This window comes from Pholis gunnellus (assembly GCF_910591455.1).
Source record: "Pholis gunnellus genome assembly, chromosome: 17".
Taxonomy (NCBI): domain Eukaryota; kingdom Metazoa; phylum Chordata; class Actinopteri; order Perciformes; family Pholidae; genus Pholis; species Pholis gunnellus.
This window is the reverse complement of record NC_136544.1, coordinates 12,049,284-12,070,568: the sequence shown is the minus strand read 5'-3', so window position 1 is coordinate 12,070,568 and position 21,285 is coordinate 12,049,284. Positions and strand designations below refer to the sequence as shown.

General features: G+C 44.1%; 1 long non-coding RNA gene across 1 annotated transcript in view; it reads left to right on the top strand.

The window, feature by feature from the left end:
- Positions 1 to 21,285, top strand: part of LOC306709974 — a 50,452-nt gene that overhangs the window by 24,670 nt on the left and 4,497 nt on the right. Inside the window, exon 2 of the long non-coding RNA XR_013767493.1 lies at positions 10,405 to 10,466. This is a non-coding gene — a long non-coding RNA (uncharacterized lncRNA). The remainder of the gene's footprint in view (positions 1 to 10,404; positions 10,467 to 21,285) is intronic.

Below are 21,285 nucleotides of genomic sequence, written 5' to 3'. Positions count from 1 at the left end.
GCATGTGTTGCTGCAGGCGAGTGTTAGCTTGGCTCCTGATGACATACACAAGCCCGCGCACACAGTCAACAATGTACCTTATATCAGACTTCACATCCCACGCAACGTGAGCAATTAGACGCATGACATCAGGGCGAGTGAGCACTTGCCAAGAGAGGAGGGCCAAGTTCTACAAGTCTGGGGTCAGATGAGCCTCAACCAACCAGCTCCGCCTAAAATGCAGGCTGTTAAGTCGGGTGATAGAGGGGTCAAGTTCAGGTTGAGCTGTAATCTAGCAGAGCGGGTCAAGTGCTTCTGCCTGTCTGATTGTCTTTCACCTGTTGACTTAACAAGACGATCTGTGTTTTTAGCTCTTCGGGGGGGGGGGGGGGGGGCATTTGCGCCAAGTGTAGATGATTCAATCAGTCTCTGGAACATTTGTACAGATGAGATGCGGATCACATTTCTGTTTAATATCCCAAGGTGTTTTGTGATATATTTCAGATCAGATTTTGTTGACTTCATTTCCGCAGTGCTAAAACTGCTAAAACGATTTTCTGTAGAAGCAGCAAATGCTCTCAGACAACGAAAGGCGCACACGAGCTCAGCTCTGCAGATGTTTGGATTAGTTTCTCATTTTATGACAAGCGCGCATACCTGGAGCTCGTTAAACGGGGCTCTTCGACACACTACCCTCTCCTGTCATTTACAGTAATGTGCAAAGAAGATGATAGTGTTGCACGACAAAGATGCTCATTGTTGAGGCTTGCAGCGAGACCTTGCATCTCGGGGAAATGGAACTTGCTGCGGCTAGCCGCCCCACACAATAACGCTCTCAGGAAGGACCTCTTCAGTGCCGGGGCGTTCCACGATGGTCTCACCACTCTGGCCGCATCCGTTTGCCTGGTTCTGTGCTTCTCTGTGCTGTCATACCGCAACATTTGAAAACACACATACACACACACACACACACACACACACAGAGGAGGAGAGACAACAGGGAAGCTATTGTCTTGTCTTACATATGATGGACTCCGAACTACTCACGTCTGCGTGTCTGATCTTAAAGTATGAGCTGTGGTTTAGTGTAAGACAGTTGCTGCTGCTGCTTTATGTCAAGATGACTCTTTAACATGCCGGCTAGCATTCAACCAACCCAAAAGTAAGATGCATAAGAGTCCTGACACAGGAGACAAATGACTTTTAGAAAGTCCCCGGTCGTTCTGAACAAGGCAACTTGCCGCATACCATTCTCACGAGCAAAGTAATAAAAATGTACTCCATGGCAGATGAACAGCAGGTAACCGCTTCTTCTGTTTGGTAGCTTTTGTCCACAAAGATCAGACGCTATTGTGAGGGGCGTCTGTATAAATCCTTGTGAGATTATTTTTCTATTGCATTTTATGTTCTGAATTGATCTCTAATGGAGCGGAGTTCAAAGAAGTGAAGAGGATATTTCCTGCTGTCTCAGGACTTAGTGCTGGTTCAAAGCCTTCCAACTGTTGACAGCAGCTGGTCTTCTCAGGAGCTCTGACTTTGTCCGACTGTATTAAAAAAAGCTACTACTCGGCTTTAGTCAATCCCCAATAGGACAACACTATACCCCCCCCCCCCCCCCCCCCCCCCCCCCCCCACACACACACACACACACTGTAGTAGAACGTTTTATGATTTAGACAGTATTAGGCTGTCTGGAGAGGTTTCAAAGCTTCCCTCTTCCATCTCTGAATCTTGTTGTTTCTCTTCAGTTCATTTCTTTTCCAGTCCCAGAGACGGCATGTGCCCAGAGGCAGTGTCAGTGCTTATATTTGTGATTTTTCTTGGCAGAGGAACAATGGTTTAGTTTAGGCAGTGCATTCCTGATTATTGACACACTTTGGAATGGAGAAGGATTAGTGAGCGCCTTGGCTTTCTGATTCTTCTGCGTTGGCTCGTGAGCAACACCTGGGTGTATCCAGGACAACGGGCGTCACAACGGACAGTGATTTCTCCACCAACCGGTTCGACAGAGAGTCTGTGGCGATGCTTGTGCAAGGAGGGTCACTTAATAAGGGAGGACAAGTGGGAAATGTTTGCTTGACACAAAGTGCCCAGCTACCATCATAATTTAGTTTTTCCGACCAATAAAAATCATAAAATGTGTTCATGCACAAGTTTCTATCCTGAATGTTGAGTAGAAAAAAGCTTTATAGGGTGGAGATGGTGGTTTATGGGGTTACTGCAAGAAGAGCTGGTTGCATTCTGACAGCCCTGATTACCTTTGTCCGGCGAGCCCACATGTGGTCTGTGGGGAGATGGCCTGATAGCTGAGACTGAGGCAGCATTGTTAGCCGACAAGCAGTTGGCTGAGGGTCTCCTAATGACCTGCTCCTCAATCTTATCAGCAGGAGCCCACAGGAGCCATATCAAGCATCCTGGTAAAGACTTCCACTGACATCATGGCCTCTTGGTTCTACACCAGTTATAGTTTCACCTAGTTTCACATGAAAGCATCAACAATACCAGAAAAGTGCACTTTGTAGCAACCGAGCCTGAGTAGAGTGTGTTGCACTCAAGCTCTGTCCAGAGACCGGTTTATAATCCGACAGACTCTTCACTTCACTTTTGCCCAGCAGCTGGGAAGAAAGACATGGGAACTTCTTGGGTATATTGAGGAGTATTTTTGCAGTTTTTATTTATGGGCAAACTGTAACCTACACTGCACATTTGTTTTAGACAACTTCACTGCTAAACTTTCCCTCTGCTCCGACCGCCAACAGCTGTCTGCCAGTCTCTCTCTCTCTCTCTCTCTCTCTCTCTCTCTCTCTCTCTCTCTCTCTCTCGCTCAACCACACACGCGATCATGTGCATCATGGTTGATGGAAAAATAGATCAGGAATACAACTGGACCGATGTTTGCAACTCACCAAGGCGCGCAAATCTGGACTGGAAGAATTCCTAATCCCTGGCGGAAACAAGATGCCAAGCTGAAGCAATTGTTGATCACTTGCAGCCCCATACTGTCCAGTTAAGAGGAGTGAGGAGTCAGCGAATAATGATATAAAACAGTCTGTAAAATGTGTTTTTCAAAACGAATGACGGCAACCACGAGAGGTCCTTGAGCATACAGTCATGAATCAACCACAAAAACTATAAGAAACCATATTAGACTATAGAAGTGAATGTAGATATCGTGGCGTCACCCACTGGTTTGTGGACTGCTGTTCTGAAGCCTCGAGTTCAGCGATCTAGCCGCCGCCTTCTTGGATTATGGCCGTCGCCATCTTGACTTTTTGCAGCCGGAGAATGGAGGTGACCATAATTGGACTGCGGAGGAGTGACGTAGAGACACCGTATACGGCTCTGGTAGCGGCAGCGACCTGTCAATCACAGTAAGCCCGCCCTAAAGCATGCTCCGCTTTTTGGTCTATTTGACTCTAAATGGGACCATAATTTACTAAATGGACATCATGCTGTATTGAAGAAGACTTGAAAATAGCGATTGAGAGACCATAAACTCATGTTTACAGTGTTTACTGTAGTAAATCATGTGAGAAGTAGAGTCATTTTCTCATAGACTTCTATACAATCAAACTTCGTTTTGCAACCGGGGGAGTCGCCCACTGCTGGTCAGTAGAGAGATGCAAGTTTAACAACACTTCCGCAATGGCGTCACTCGGCAGAACTGGAGGTTGCCACCTGATTGAAACCCAGGATGACAGATTCATTTTGTTGAAGAAGTGTTGGATGTCATGAGTAATATTCGAATTAGAATAACAGAGGCTCATCTCTTTGTTAGAATTATGGACACAGGTGTCAATGTTTTTTATGACATGACGAATTGTGTTTTTTATTTTTTATTTTAAAGAACATGCATATCGTGTGTATGTTCTGTCCTGGTATTTCTTTCCAGAAATATTTTGGCAACGCTCTACGATGAGTTTGATTGACTACTGCAATCTGTCGAGTGTGGTTGCTTTCCTTTCCGGGAAGATTACAATATCATCATGTAATTCTCATAAACCTAGATTTTGAGAAGTAGTTAATTGTGTTTTGGATTTTATTATCTTTTACATATACAGTATTTGGGAAACATAATGCTGTTGAGGAGCAGTTGCTGTGGTATCAAGTTCAACATAAGTTAGTTCCTTGAACTTCCATGAAACTTTATCTCAAACTGTGTTACTAACGAACACTGATAAGTGAGGTATTCAGTGCAATCAGAGGTGATATTGCTTTGCAGGCCAGACAGCTGGCAAACTGAGTTTCTCCAACCAACTCACCGTCAGCTCACCTGATGTGTATAAATACCCGTTTCTAATGATGTTTAAACAAATAAAACCTTAAAAGAATTATTCTGACAGTATGCGTGATTGGCTGCTGAAAATAGCGCATAATTTGTTTAAAAAAAAAAACACCAACATGAAATGTTCTTTCTGATAGCTGAGATGTCAAGGAGGAAATGAGGGCTGAGCAGAGTGGAACCGGACCTAGCCTGTTCAGGAGCCCTCTCACTCACAACAAGTGGTTTTGTTTGGCACTGTCCCTTTTGTTGACACTGCGAGGTTCTCATGCCTATTAGGTTGCTGTCGGCGAGCGGGCACCGTGATGACATGCCCTGCACAAAGCCATTGGCTGTGGTGTCATTGTCACACTATCACCTGCTTGCTTCACCCGCTCGTAAGCGCCGTCTTTTCCCCATTATCGTGTAACTGCATCAATAGATGACATGTCGGTACTGTTTAGTCATTGTCTCACTGTGACATCACTACCTGACAAAATGTCTTGCCAAGTTTCATGTGAAAAAGTACATTTTGTTCACACATTCTTCGGTGTGTTAGCCTCGTAATGCTGAAGAGGAAGTCCTATATATTTATTTGTTTTCTGACGGCTCATCCCTGTGTGAGCACTTGGGCGCTGGCCCCTTTTTTGGAAACAAAATTCCCCCTGACAATAATGAAGAGTGTTCCAGGCTTTAACCGTGATCTTATGGTGTGAGGCAGCGTGGGAACTTTGGTGAACTTCCTGACCCCACGCACTACCGCAGCACATTGACCCTCATCACGTGACAAAGGAATGTTCCGCATCTTTTGTTTTAACATCCACGGCACTCATGGAGTTGAGAGCATTTTTGCATACTATAGAATGATTACTAGCTTGGCATTTTGCCTCCCCATTCTCCTCCCAGTGTTATTCCCAAACAGGATTTGCAGGCAGCTCTCTCCTGCACCTTTTAAATCACTTCAAGCGCTACTGAAGCCTTTTGCACCCAAAGCGGGCACCAATCTAATGGCATCATTTGGGCCAGCACACATCGAGAGAATCAACCCCTTTTTTTTTTTTTTCTGTGCTTAAGGTTTTGTGAACAGCGGAAAACAAAAGACCGGTCCAATGAAGCGCATCTTTGCTTGCGGGCTGAATAGAGGGGCCCCTTTCATGGCTGTTTATGAGCACCCCTCTTCAAAAACACACATACAAATCACATCCAGTTCTCCCCAATGGCTCCTCTGATACGAGGATGATGGCAAGGAGGGGAGGGGGGGGGGGGGTTGAATCTTGTGGTGCCTCTCTCCCCTTTCATATGTTCGAATTGATGGATTTCCACCCAGTGTCACCCCAGTTTTACTATCGGATCCATCAGTTTGTTTTCATGGGCTGAATCACATGTTGCATGAGGGGAAGTTGGGCACCGCTGCTGAAAACATCATTAAAATGTTTCATATAACAGATACTGGACAGAAGGCAGCCGGTATTAAACTGTCTCTTGCCTTTGGTGTTTCAAAATGTAAGACGCAATTTACGGGGAAACTCGTAAATTGCGTCCCACTCTCTTGTGGTAATCGTGATGGTGTGCAGAAAAATCAAGTATTTTCATGATTAAGTAATTGACTGCTTTTAAAAAATTTCTGCTTCTCTTTATCTTGCATTTCAGTAAATTAAATAGTGTTTGTGGTTTTGGACTGTTGGTCGGACATAACTAGATTTTAAACAGTCTTTTGGCTGACATTTTCACAGTTTTCTCATGTGTTACGGACCAAACAATTAATCAGTTAATCTATAAAAATACATTTAAAAAGTAGATTAAACAAGAATAAAAAAAATCACTAATTACTGCCCTAATCTGTTGATTATTTGTTTCCTATTTAGTGTAGAAAACATTTCAATTTCCCCAAGCTCAGGGTGACACCATCTGACTAACAATCTAAAGTTATTCATTTTACAACGATATCAAACAGAGCACCATATTTTAGAACCTGTAATAAATGAATAGTGTGTGCTAGATGTTGTTTGATTTAATATTGAATTCTTATTTTAGTGTTGATAATTGCAAGCAGCTCTAGCTTGGTTCACCAAATTGTGATTAAGTCCAACTGTAATTCTGAGGTTTAATACAATTTTAAAAGGATCATAATGCCACAGCTACTCTCAAAATGAACTTCATCAATTTCTCCCTGAATTCTGTCCAACAATTTTCAAGAAAATGTAATATATAAAGTACAATGTAAATATTGACTATCATTATTTACCATTAGGGTTCTTAGTGATTAATGGATGCTTAAAAACTACATATTATCTCTGTGTTTGTTTGCACATGTTCATACTCAGAGGTGGGAGGGAAAGAGAATATATGCTCATGCAAACTTGTGCATGTGTGCCTCTTTCCTTGGGTCAGATATGAAGACCAGAGCGCTGACAACTTTTGAACAAATTGCCCCCATGAAGTAGATCTTCTTGTAACGACCTTTTCCGCTCTCTGTCATATCTTGTTCAACAGGTAGGGTTTGATGGACGGGAGGAATGCAGGCTGGGGGATTTGTTTTGTATTGGCAGTCCATTCTTTGGGTGTTCTTAAGCAAACAGAGCGGCGCTATGTCCTGTTTTTACGGGTTTCACACGTCACTGTTCAAACTCTCTAACAGGCTGGTCCCCAAGAGTACATGGAAGAGAGCAAACAGTGCTCTAATACTTCACCACTATGACCTTCTGCTAACTTGATACACACACAAACACACACACACACACACACACACACACACACTGTCTCCCAATGCAGTCAGACCGTGCTTGTGAAATGCTCGTTTTCATCTCAGGTTTTGGTGGTTTGTTAGTTGTACAACTGAACGAGATAAAGCAACAAAGACCAGCATCATGTTGACGAAGACCAAATCCGTGCTTTAGCCTCGGAGGGTTGATGATGCACAAGTGTGGATCCGTCTTTTGAAACCGAGAGAGTTTAGCTCAATTTTGGCCTCAGTTCACAACTTTAACACCTTTTTTTCTATTTTTTAATTGTATTTAATGAAGGACTTTCCACTGTCTACATTTCAGGAAACGTTTTAAAAACATGGGTCTCATTATTACGGGTGGTGGGTGCTATATGTCATGTTTGAGTAGCATACGAGTGTTCCGTCCTAATTGAGTGCTACTTTAATGCGTTTGGGTCAAATGCACGGAAAATAAAGGGGTGGGGATTCTGTGGGAAAGTTTGAAAGCTCATAAAATGATGGATTTGCAAGTGCTCCCTAAATTCCAACAAAATGTATCGAAACAGTACAATGTCTATTTTTTTTATTAACGGCATGGAAAAATATAGAGGAAGCGTGTAGTGCTCCCTGGTCGGTGCACACAACTGCGTCTCGGGCTGATTTAGTTTATGTAAGCATGTGTGAAGTAGTTAGGTGCGTATGTGTCTGGACTTGTGTGTCACTGCAGTGTGCCTTTATAGTACTGCCAAGCTCCCTGCCATGTTGTCCTTTTATACAAACAGAAAGGAACCAAACAAAACCCACTGCTTCTATAGATCCCCCTGCGATCCTCTCTTTACTGTTCTTTTTCTTTCCGCTTGTTTTAAATCTGTCTCCGATATACGAGGCATTCCTTTGTGGTTGTGTAACATGATTTGAGGCGAACGGAGAGAGAGAGAGAGAGAGAGAGAGAGAGAGAAAGGGCGAATGAGGCAGAGAGAGAAAGAGAGGGAGAGGTTTGTCTTGCTGGGTTTCATGTCCTACTGTGCGCTCATATTTCTCAGCCCGCTTCACAGTTGTGGGTAGCCGGCTTATCGTTGGCCTCCTCGGCTCTTTCCGCCATGCGTGGCCCATGTTAATCTCTCTTGTGTACAGTAAACCGCCCCTAATAACCCTGCACACGATTAAAGCAAACATCTTAATAACGGCCTGCCTCATTATCAACTCACACCGGGGAAAATGAGTGGTTCGACCTCACCTCTGTAATCCTTCATTTGTGGCTCAGAAATAGGACAACCTGCTTATAAATAACCGTAAATCCCGCAAGCTTCTCGGATTTTCTCTTTTTAACAATCAACAGGGTTTTTTTTCTGTTGGCATTTTTACACGAAGTAATTGTTATTAACGAGTCTTGCCATATGATTTTCTGCTGTTTATGAAAAGACAGGCCGCAACGATAAGAGCGAGGTGCAGGATTGAATGTAGGGTGTTGCTCTAGAGGGAGCTGTTCACTGATGGAACTGTACAGTCTCTCCCTTCATCCCCGCTGCTCTCGCTGAATCATATTCTTTTCATTCACTAGAAAACACTTAAAAACATCCTACTTTTGTGCTGCTCTTTACATGATTGCTACTACAGTAGCACATGTTTTTTTTTCAAAATGGATCAGATCAGATTCAACTCTCGAGGGAAAGTAAGTGAGACAAATAATATGAAATATAATCAATAAAACTGTTTCTCGAAGGAAAGTCTTGCGGAGTGTGTGGTATTGTGCTGCAAGGCTTCTTTGACATGACATTAGGCCATTGTAATCCTTCTGTGTGTGTGTGTGTGTGTGTGTGTCCTCCTCACCTGTGGCTCCCACTCCACACGGACACACAAACGCCCGCAGATGTTTACACAAGTCTCACACAGCCAACAAGGGCCAATGATGAGCTGTCAGTCAGACCTCCACCGGCAGAGCGGAGATGGGGAAGAATGTGTCCGTGGTGATGGCTACACCTGTGCTGTCTGTGGTTTCCTGCGGCGCTATTGCAGGGTGTAATCCCTAACATCGCCTATGTTTATGCTTGTGTTTTAGTTACAGGCCTGATACTCGCATGCTTTGGAGCTTAGATGGGACTTCTGCTTCACTTACTCCTCAGCCTGGCCCAGGGGCATCCTCCCCAGCCTGCCACACACAGGCTCATCGGCATGTATGAGTACAGTTAAAAAAATTCTCATACATCCTTTATTCCCTTCATGTGCATACAGTCAAGTGTGCACTCATAGAAAGTTACTTTAGTTCTCAATTTCTGCAAATCGAACAAGAGGCTGTTGTGTTAAAAGTTGTTATGTAAAAGGTGATTCATGCCCAAACTCTGTTCTAAATTTAGAATGTGCAAAACCACATTATTCTGTTGATCTGGACTTGGATTGCCAAAGTCAGATCATTTACGGGGAACATTAAATTGCGGTTGTTTCCTCGTGTACTCAGAGTATTTGAGGAGGTCTTTTTTTTGTTGTTTTATATGGTTTGCATTTCGTCATGAGTGACGCCGGCTGCACCACTGAGGTCATAAACGGGGAGGAGGCAACTGAACTCACTTTTTATTTTAGTAAATATGCTAAATTTAGAGGCTCAGCCGCGGCCAAAAGTTCGTCCCAAACTCCCTGAATGACACACCTTTCGAGAAGTGACTCTCAACATCTGCTATTTTTATCACGGCCTTCCTTTTTTTCCTCCTGTTTTTGTTCCTTTCTCTCCTCTCTTTTTTTTCTTCTTCTTACAGACACTATAAATGATGCAGTCCTGCTTTTCCTTTTATAAGATTTTATCGGGTGGATTATTATAGAGAGGACACTAATTCCCACTAAAGGAATGACATGCTTCAGGAGTGTTTATGTACTCTGACGTGAGTAGCAGTGGAGAACCAGTAACGGGTCCTCTCTGCTAACACACCCTCCTCACACCGCTGCCCAGTGAATGGTCTGTTGTGACGCTGGCATTTCAACCCTTCAAAGTGAGATGGCCAATTGGATATTGAGATTTGGTTCTTGCCACTTTCGGGAGCAAACCAAGCCGTGACGGTGCATGAAGTGACAGCTTATGCTGACTGAGAGAAAGACCGTACACTACATAAAGTCTAGTCTATTATAAGAACAGTATTCAAGCTGTCTGGTTCTTCTTCCCTATGATGTGACATTGATTAGATCCGCCCGTCGCCCGTCTGCTATTTCTGCCCCTGACCCATTATTGTTAAGCGCCGCTCTGCACCACTGTAAAGTGGTCAGTGTTTTGGAACCTGGTCCTGTGGGTTGAGACTCTTGAACAATTTTCCATTTGTACCTCATATTACATGCTCTAACACTGTTTTACCTAAATGAACCCAGCTGAACAAATGGAGTAAAGAGTTGAGCAGATATAGCAATGGAATACTATATGCTGTAGTTTTATGAAGTGACGTTTGTCCTCTTTTGATTTTTTTTTTTCTTCTCACAGTGAAGGAATCCACATTCTTGGAATGAGATGTCAACCTTTAATTGCTTCCCAGGGAATTTCTGGTGAGTAGCCTATATGTTTCTAAAGACTGCAAATAGTCTCGGCAGAAGTTTACAGGAGAGAACTGAAACACCACAAGCACACTGTCCGTCGGCTCAACCATGTGTCCCGGCTTAGCTGCCATAAGGTTATGTTGTATTCTTATTGTTTTTGTCCAGTGGCGTTTTACCTTACAGCTCTTACAGCTCACCAAAGCGCGTTGAATGTTTTTTGAACGGACGTATGCCAGAGACTTTTAGTGTTTCTATTGTGTTGATAACGGAACTATTGGCACAACTGGGAGACAAATATCAATTATTTAGCTTAACACAAGGAATATAGATGTAATTTACCGGGTGATATTTGTTGTGATGTCCCAAAGATATGGGTTTTTTGACTCAACCCATTTAATTACACAGCTTTTTAAAGGCACAGCCATACTGTGTTGTGACTGTGCTGTATTCTGCTGTTCTCAATGCACTTGGCCCCTCTCCCACATCCCATCAGCCCCCCCCTTCCTCCCCACTGGTGCCCCCCTATCCCTTACTCCCTCGTTCAGCTGGTCCACCCTCCACCAACCAGTGTGTGCCTGTCAGCATGTCACCCCAGGGTGATGCCCCTCTCTCAGCCCCTTGGGGCCCTTTTGACTCCGTGTTTGCCCAATCATTTGGGAGCCGGATACGGGGATGAATTGTTAACTACAGCAGGGTCAGCCTGTGCCCCACAACCCCCGGCCTTCTCTGCCCCCCCCCCGACCTGCTGTTGACTCATTTCCATGGCAATGGGGCAGGAATTTGTGTCCGCTGCCAACCAGCTCCCCGCCACCACCGCCCCCCTCTTCTCTTCATCCTCGTCGCCTCTGAGCGTCCAATCAAAAGGCAGCTGAAAGGAAGTCACATGGTCAGGAAGTGTAGCGGGCGCATCCCACTGAGCGAAGCTCTGCTGTCACTGGAGCTTTGCTCTGCTCTGCTGGGAAAGAAGGCCTCAGGGGGAAATGTGTGTGACTTGTTTAGTAGAAAAGTTAGTACAGCCATTGATGGTTTCCCAACACACGATCAGAAATGGACACACTGCGCTGTATAGAGGCTTCGTACAGACATGTGGTTTATAATGGGCTGCTTAGTATAAAAATATATTTTGTCTAAGCCATTAAAATTCTCCCCCTGCAGCCAATACCTCAGTTTCTGTTTAGTTTTGCAGTGAAATGATTAAGAGGAACCCTAAACTGAGCAGGCCTATCATATACATTATAGATGTGTACCAGTCTATTTCCAGACTTCACATAGCTCGGTACCGAAGTACAAAGAGTCACATATCTCCTGCATTTCTCATCGCTATGATTTCGGTACAAAAAAACATGCTCTCTTAGATGAAATATGGTCCTTTCTCGATACTAACGCAGTTTTGAGCCGTTTAATCCCCATCATTGTCTCAACATATCGAAGCGCAAGTGTGCACATACGTGTGTGTGTATTTGTGTGTGTTTTTTGGTGTTTGCCCTCACACATATTATTAGCTTAGGGCAGGTGAGTGTTTGCCTACCCGTCTCCCTTTATGAAGTGAGTGTTTGCCCAAGGAATGCACCACGTCCGATTTGTCATTGACTCTTATTGTTCAGCTCATCCAACTGGTGCCTTGAGGTTGAGCTGTGCTGCGCCCCGGCAAGTGAGAAATATGTGCTTTTCTTTCTTTCTTTTTTTTTCTCTCCTGTCTTTCTCTGTGTATTTGCACGTGTCCCTGGATTAAAGTTTGACTTGGTGGAAAAGTATTAAGGATGGTAAATGCATTCGGAATGAAAGTGAGACGTGTCCAGACCTTTTTATCGAGCAAAAGTGGAAAGTTAATTGATCATCATCATCATCATCATCAAGTTGAATGTCACCAACTTCAGATAACTTTACAAATGTTTTGATGAAAGCCAGGGTTTGAGCCTGGCCCCCCCTGCTCTCCATCTGTAGCTACATGCAACGTTCTTGTTTTAGACCTGGGTCAGTTGAGATAGAAAATTACACAAGTCGTCACTCTTCAATTATGCATTTGTGAGAAAGTGAGAAAAAAAGAGAAAAGGGTATGACGTGATTGAGAGGAATTACTTCTAACCAGGCACATCCTGTAGATACGTACATATGAACCCTGATGAGCAAATTTGGCTCCCTCGCTTTGTGGTAATGAGGAAGCCTCAGCAAACTAATCCCTCCCACTGCACTTGAGCGGTTAACAGAGTCATTACAAATGGCATGTGCAGCTTTTCAGGCTCGTTTATTTCCTTGTTTATAGGGTTTTAATCTTCAACATCTTATACAGCAACGCATTTTGTTTGCGTTCAAGTCACTATTTGTTGAAGTGTGTGGATGTCTGCGGGCATCTGTGTAAAAATGTCCATGTTGGTGCTCGTGTGAATACATTTAGTATATCTGAATGTGTGTGTGCCTGTGTCTGTTTGTGCGGCTGTCGTCCTCTGCCACCATCTGGGTGGTCCTCACGGCTGGTTTGATGGTAATCCCCCTGTCCCATAAATCAGTGTCCGGGCTCGGGCCGGGAGCTGATGCTGTGTGACCACTGGAGCGAGGGGCTCGAGGCACTAAGCCGAGACCCCAGCCGCTGCCCTGGCCCGGCCTGGCCACACGTCAGCTCTCCACACCACCTTTAGAATAACTCGTCGTGCATGGCTGACTTCGGGAAACTGCCTCAGCTCTAAGTCCATACCAGCCACCAACAATATAAGCCATAGTAGAAATGGAGGGCACACTCACAAACTGTAGCACCAGAAGATAAAGTTTCATGACTTATAACCGGAACGGTTTGTGACTCCAGAGCCTTTCCCTCAATATCCAGGTTTTTTAAAACTTAGTCATTATGGATCATTTTCTTTTTGCAACTTTCAAATATTATTTCATGTATTTACTAAAATACGATTTTGTTTGTTGTGACCGGTGGCTTCTGATAGCCTCCCAGAGAGCTGCTCTCGGTTCAAATGTTTCCGGCTGAAAGTGCTAAGATTAAAGCCATATCTTAGTCTTTGTAGGGCCTATACCTCTCTCTGAGAATGAGGAGGGGAGGATGAAGGCCTATTGGAGCCGTCTAGCTTGCATACAGCTCTCCGCTGAGCTTTTATCTAGGGAGATTGGTTGCAGCTCGGTCCAGACCCGGCTCCCGGGGAGTGCACAGTCCTGAGACCTGTGGCATTAATAAAGATAATGCTGTTTGGAATAATAACAGTCAATTCCGCCAAATAGAGGAGAGAGACAACAGAGTGTAGCGGAATACAAAAGAAGCCAAGATGAAAGGCTCAAACGTAGGCCTGTGCACCTCTCTGGCTCTCTTGTGGGAACTGATGGAACCGTTATCAGCATGCTCGCACACAAACAGCACTGAGAGGGACCCTATGCCGATTTTGACCCTCGAGTGCCATGACGCAGAAATGCAATTTGTTCTTTTGTCTGCCAAGATCACAGAGGGAGAGCAGTGACTTGTCTTTCTTTTTATTCGTACTTATTTTTTTTCCTCTTGCGCCCCCCCCTCCTTTTCATTCTCTCTGTTCCCCATTGCCTTGAGTGAGTGCAATTTAGTTTGATGAGCAGGTGGTCTTTTTTGAATCTCACAGTGCTTTTGGCTCCCACCTCTGGCGTGTGGGGCTTTCAGTTGGAGTCAGTCATGTAGGCCAGGATTAGAGGGGTGGAGGGAGAAGGAGGAGGAAGTCCAGTAAGAGTCTTCTTGGTATTGGCGACCTGAGTGCCCTGCAGTCAGAACCATGCGGAGTGCAGATTGAAAGAGTTATTTTGTTGCTAAAGCCCTCAGCCGCACCCCAGATGGCTTTTGTGTAGGCCGGGGACATGTTTGGGGACAGGTTTAACGCAACAGAGTCCTTAAGGCTTGGTGAGTCTCGGGGCTCAGCAGGTAAAGCGCTGTGGGCCAGACAGACGGAGAAAACAAAACGTTGCGGTCTGGGCACTTTTCCACCTTGAATCTGAACAGTGGAGCAGAACAAAATAGGTGGATTAGAGCAAAGGGAAGACATAGCTCTCAGCACACACACACACACACACACACATATACAGAGTGAGATTAAGGCCTCCGAACATTCACCCAAGTTGAGATTTATTGGAGCATCTCATCTGATGTCACATAAGACAAAAGAGCTGGTAGAACAGATGGAGGGAAACATGCTGTGTCTGCATTTCCAGTGGAAGCCCTTTTTACCTCTTGCGCACTTTTTCCTAGTCGCAGAAAACTGCACTGACCAAGTTACAAACTGCTTTCCCTGCTTTACCTTTGATCTCAGTTTCATCACACTCTGCTAAGTTACTACTTAAAGGAATTTATGGCCCATTACTTTATCCGTCCAACAGTCCTCCGCAATAATCTCCATGGTGACACCTAGACAAGTAATCAATATTTTTGTCAATGATGCTAAACAGGTGTGCTGCTCAGCTTTCTTTCTTGTGTTGAGTTGTGTCATAAAATCACTTCTTCCCTCGAGCTTGAGGACTTTCCAGACACTCAAATATTAAATGTCACGGAGTGATACAAAAAAGTATGGTCTGCTAAGGCCAAACTATTAATCTAGGGCTACCAATTTGATTGTTTTAATTGTTTTTACGATTAATTGTTCAGTCTGTAAGATGTAAGGGGAAAAGGTGAACATTTTCTTTACAATTTGTTATAGTTCCGACATCAACTTTTTTGTTTGATCGAGGTTCCTGAACCCAAAGATGTTTAATTCAAAATGACATGAAAACAGAAAGAAGCAGCATATGATCATATCTAAGTAGAAGTTTTACGTTAGAAGTAGTTGGCTGTGTCAGTCACTGAAAATTTGTTATAGCAAAATCTGATGGTCGCCCCACAGAATACTGCTAACAAGAAGACAATGTCACAGTGAATAATGTAGTGGTAACAAAATAGCCCTTTTGGTCTGAATATTAAGCTGAGGACTCAGGTCTGAGATGTAAATCAAAGTGGGAGGGGTGATTGGTTGGTCATTATGGGTTTGTCAAGGAGTTTACACAAGTGGCCGCTACTACTCGCACTGATAAACGGCAGGGATTGGATCCAGATCCTGCTGGGTTCGAGCTCGAGCCCCGGGGCTTGCAACCACACAATGCTAGTCATTTGTTTATTATTGGTGATATTTGCCTGCTCCTAATCCCTGGCTGGATTAGACTTGATGTGGTCCTCGTCCCACCTTTTTCCACCGTTGCAGTCCCAGACATTTACATAAGGAGTTGTGTGTGTTTTGTTAATGTGTACATGGGCAATATGCACACAAACACACACACAGACGTGCATGCAATATCGTGCTTCGAGTACATCGACGCATGAATGTGTGTTTAAGTGTGTGTGTGCCATTTCACATGTGTCGCTGAAGGATGTTTGTAATTAAGGGAGTTTGACAGATATCCCCTCTAACTCCATCCCATGTAACGCTGTGATCACTGTCAACTGGAAAACTCTGTTCCTGTGGCAGATATCTTCTCCCATGCCAGAGCATCTTGTGACTTCAGAAAGTGTATTTAGATTTTTTTGTAAAGGACAATAAAGAGCCCTATAGGTATCAAAGACGCTGAATGTCAGCTTGGCGTCATTGGATTTCGGAAATGACTGATTTCATGAAGTGGTCATGAGTGCTTACGCGTCTGTCCCGTGTGTTGTGAAACTGTTGGCCCAGAGTCACCTGGATCAGAAAGGGAACAGGGTTTAGTGAGCAGACCTAACTTGTTTAGTGTGACCTTTTAAAGAGCTGATCCCTAACACTACATAAATCTGTTTCCAGTTTCAAAAACGCGCTCACGCACATGCCGTACTTTTTCACCCACTATGTTTTTGCGGATGACAAAACTTAATGTGGGCCCTGCACAAAATCCCTGTTCCCCAATTCCTCCCACAAACATACACAGAAGAAGATCCACCAACGCAGCACTGACAGACATTTTTATGATATAGACATGTAATTATCTTTTGTTTATGTGTGTGGGTGTTGAGGCCAGGAGGTTAAGGATGACACTTCATAACTCTCTGGAATACTTGACTTAAACTGGTCTGGGTGAGAATTGCATCTCCCTGGATGGAGCACAGTGTACTAGACATGATTTAAGGCAAAGTAGACCCAAGTTTCAAGTCATTTAGGACACATCCAGTCGCAAGTCTCCATACGCAAATTGCAAGTCAAAAATGGAGAAAGCGAGGAGTAACCTCTGGCAACTAAAAATAGGATTTAGTACCAACAATATTCAATATGCCTTTGATGCCCCTGGCGACGGCCGTGGTTGGAGGCATTATGTTTTCGTGTTGATTATAAATTGGTGGTAAAAGGTCACTGTGACTTCACAAAACACATGTTTGACCATAACTCAACCCATATGTTAATCATGACAATTTTACACAAAAGGATACAATGAAGTGATGACATTTTGGACAGACGTGGATTTAAAGATAATGTTCTATGCTATTCTATTCCAAGATGCAGCATTTTCATTTCCAATCCATGGTGTTAGTTTACATAGCTAACAAGGCATTTTCATGCAAGGCCTTCAAAACTTGAGACTTAATACTTGGCTTTCAAGTCTCAAGGCAAGTCTTTAGGCAGTCCGGTTTTTGGAGCAGCCGAGTCCAAGTCAAGTTTGAACTTTTAAGACTTGGGTCCAAATTTTGAATTGAATCAAGCTCAGTAAACCCTCAAAGAGTGTCCGACCCTCGCTCTACAACCTTTGTTACCCTGCTCAGAAAGCGTTTTTTCCTCGCTGCACATGGAAGCTGTCCAGCTGAAACGGTCACAACTGAGCTTCATGGGGTGCTGGTTAATTGGCAGTTTTTGGTAAGTGCAGTTATGCTCCACTATGCATATCTTCCTCAATGTCCCTTGCACCATTTGCCTTTTTAAAGTGTCCTTTAATTGGCTGCACAGTCACAGTCTCCTGCATTAACTGTCCCCTGTGGCACCTGAATGTGGCCTATTTGACCCTGAGGCCCCGGGGTGAAAACCCCATATTTTGCAGCCAAAACCAATGAGCATTAAGACGATTTTTTACTGCTTTAGTTTTCAGTCTAAATGTCATTCTTCTCTAGCTCTGTTTCTGTCTTTAATAAGGGGTTTGAAGGTGATCTCTTTGTCATAGGGAGAGAATCGGGCCTCTGAAAAGCAAAATCCGCTCGGTTTCAACACCTCCTCATAATCCTTACCTTGCCTGTGTTTGTGTGAGTGTCTGCCAGCCTCAGTCAGGCGGTTCTGTCAACATGGTAACATGTCTGCCCCCTCAGCCCCAAAGAAAGGCCTCATATTTGGGCTCTAGAGGACCCCGACTAGTCCATCTGATAGATCTGGCCACTGCTTCTCCCTACACACCAGCCACTTCCAACTGGGCTACATCAGCAGTACTGAAAGACCTGAGAGTACTGTGATCCCACCATGGGGTGTATGGCTGTGGCTCCGGCTGCACTACACTTTAATCCCCTTCCCTTTTAACCACAATGGGAAACATGTGCTTACTCTGTGTAGGGTACAGGCCCACCATGGGAGAGGCTGTTTACTTTCACTCCAAAACTAACATTTCACAGCTCCTGTGACCACTTCTGGTTACGACCTCTGCTAGGTTAAAAAGATATAGAGGATGATAGAGGATCATTTCGTGACATTTTTGTTTGTTTCATCACCACTGTTGCTCCTGAATTGAAGTGTCTCCTCACTTCTCACCTTGTAAAATTTGACACACAAATTCCACAGCTGTTCACCAAGGGAGGTGGGTTGTGCTGTCAAATTTGTCTTATTAAAGAGCTGCGTGATGTTACTTTATTATCCTCTTAAATTTCCATTCCCCAAGTGAGTGTTGGGTCAGTGTGCAACACTGATGATTGCAACTCTGACTCTTGGTGAGAGAATTAAGCAAAACTGGAAACGGTGCTTGTCAAAACTATACCCTAAACCAACATAATCCACCGTGTAGGATTTTTCCAGATGTGGGAAGTGCATATCATCGCTTTACTTGTTCCACACCCAGAGAAGTCTAAGGTCGTGGTCCCTGTTCCTAAAGTTCTGTTTCAAATGGTTGGACAGTAGTTTCTGTGCATGCGGGGCGCTACAACAGAGAACTATGTTGTAAAGGAGCAACTAGCAGACATATGCCAAGCCAGAGGACAGGAAATGCACTCCAGATGAAGATACTACAGCATGGTTTATTTTACCGGTGTGTGTGTGTGTGTGTGTGTGTTGTCAGGAATGTGTGCTGCAGGACTAACCATATGTCTCTCGAGTTGCATCACAGCATTTCCATATATACGGTTGCTTACTCTGCCAGTAGTTTTTAATTTCTTTTAAATTTTCATCAATGAATTGACCGCTTGTTCAGCTCATATAAATGTCAAAAATAATGGGCAAATAATCAACTTTAACAGAGCCCACATTTTGTCTGACTAACGGTTTACAAGACAATCAATTTACAATTATTTATGCTTCAAGTCACTCTGCAAGTTATGTTTCTGCACTGAAATTAATAGAAAACTAATGGCCAACTGGATTGTTCCAAATCTAAAAGCTTTGCCAGACATTTTTAAATAGAAACATATTTGTATTTTTTGGCCAAAACATGTTAAATCACCAGTACAGTAACTGATTGTACACAGTTACTGTAGAGGGGACCCTACTACTTACATTGAATCCAACTCCTGGCTGGTGGCACTGCGTGACTGAATCACATCCTGACCTCCACAGGTGATCTGAGGGATGAGTGAGCTCTTCCTGGGGTAACAGTAGCCCCAGCCAGCTCCCCCCTGCTGCCCTGCCCCAATCTGCCCTTTCCTGTCGTCTTATCTGAGCATTCAGTGCAATCTAACCCAGGGAGCGGTCCCTCTGCTCTTCCACTCGCCTCGCTGCCGGTCTCCATCGCTAAACTTCTCCGATGTCACTGTGAAGATAGAATCAACCCGCTTGAGTTGGGCTGACTGACAGAGTCCTGACACCCCATTGTAGGCATGACTCTCTCAACTTCCTGCCACCCACAGCTTCCCCACCCTCTGACCTCCGTGGTACCAAGGGCAAAAGAAGAACAGACAATGAGCTACACGGCTGATCCGTTTAGGATGATTGTGGTGAACACGGAGACGGCCGTGATTTATTTTCCAGACTCGATAGTAAAATAATTCAAGCTTCCTTAAAAGGTTACGAAGACAAATAAGATTTGGTTGTTTGTTGGGCCAGAGGGACATGCTGATGTAGTTGAAGGGCTTTCTGATTAGCAGAGTGGAGACTTAATGTAGATCCTGTAGGGACAGAGACTTGTACTTCCTCCAACTGTCTGGGTTTAATTAAGCCGACCGGTCCAACAGCAGCCAACCAGCCAAGCGGCTTCTTTTACATTGTGTTGCAAATCGGATCAGTGAAGCTAAAATGTGAAGAGACGTAGAAAAGTAGAAGCAGACAGTATGGAAATCTTTGCATGCTCAATATGTTTATCGCTCTTGCTGTGCTTATTCAACAATTTACGTACTTATTTATCTGCCAGCTCAATGGAATAATTACAATAAATACAATAAATCCTGACCTACTGAAGAGGACCTGAATCATTTGCGAATCATCTATCATTTGCATTCCTGCCAAACACACTTAAAACATGTTTCCACATGTGCTCATTCCACAGCAGAGCTGCCAGACAGCAGTCGAGCGCTGCTGAAAGGAGGCTTATCACAGCGCTCTATGATTTTCCTTGACAAAGAAATTGTTTTGTTCTTCAAGGGAATCTGTGGCCTGAGCTACACTCATTTCAGAATATAGTTCATATCTGCTGTATATTTACAGTATCCTATACGTTTGTGCACACTTTGAGCCTGGCCCTGGCTGATACTTGCAGTCCGCGAACATTCACAAAGACGAGAGAATCTGATTAAGCTGTGTGTGTGTGTGTATGTGTGTGTGTGTGTTGCATGGACCTGAGCCCCAAGCTTTAAATGTGTGTGTGGACTTGCACAGCTTGGAGATGTAATCTGATTTGCAGAAATAAACGGGTCGTTTCACATGACCGGTTTAAAGGACCACTGGCGCAAGGTTGTGCCATGTCCCTAACTTGTGTGTGCATGCATGTATACTTGCATGTTTGCGAGTATACACCAACAAATATTGACTTGCTTTCACAAAGTGCACTGCAGAAATATGAGCGTTTGTTAGTGCAGCCTCCTAAACAGTAGAAACAGAAAGGTGTTGAACGTTGCTCTGCGGTTGAACAAACCACAGTGCTGCATTTATTCCGTTCTAAATTAGCTTTATTTGGGAAAATGATTCATGAACGTAAGGCCACTGCTTATTAACAGTCGATTACACATCTGGAAAAAGTACAGCGCCGCTTCAGACTCTGATGCAGGTTTTGTTTGTAACTTTCTGTATACACATCCATTATAATCAGAGCTTTATTTTGAACTAATGGACCATCAGAAATTATATCAAATAATTGAAATCATCCTATAGCCTCAGCCCTCTTTAGTGGACTGCTGGGATCAAATCCCCTGAAAGCTTTGCCTCTGAATCCTCAGTTTTTTTCACATTGTTTGTTGATGTTTTGTTGGGTGGAGGGGGGGGGATGGGGGGGATTCTCTGCTGGACGTGGTCCATCATGTGATTTTCATTGGAGAGAGGCCGGAGGAGACGACCACAGTAAAAGCAAGTGAGCGTGTGTTTGTGTGTCATCTGGCCTCGTTAATAGAGTCAGGTTGTTTTCCATCTGGGGGTCATCAGTCGTGGTCATTATATAGGCTACACAAGTGGAAGCGAAGGGGGCCCGAGGTGGTGACGTTTGCAGCCATGTGTGTGCTTGGCGGTGTGTCCGTGTACATGCACCGAACATGTGAGTTGTGTGTCTG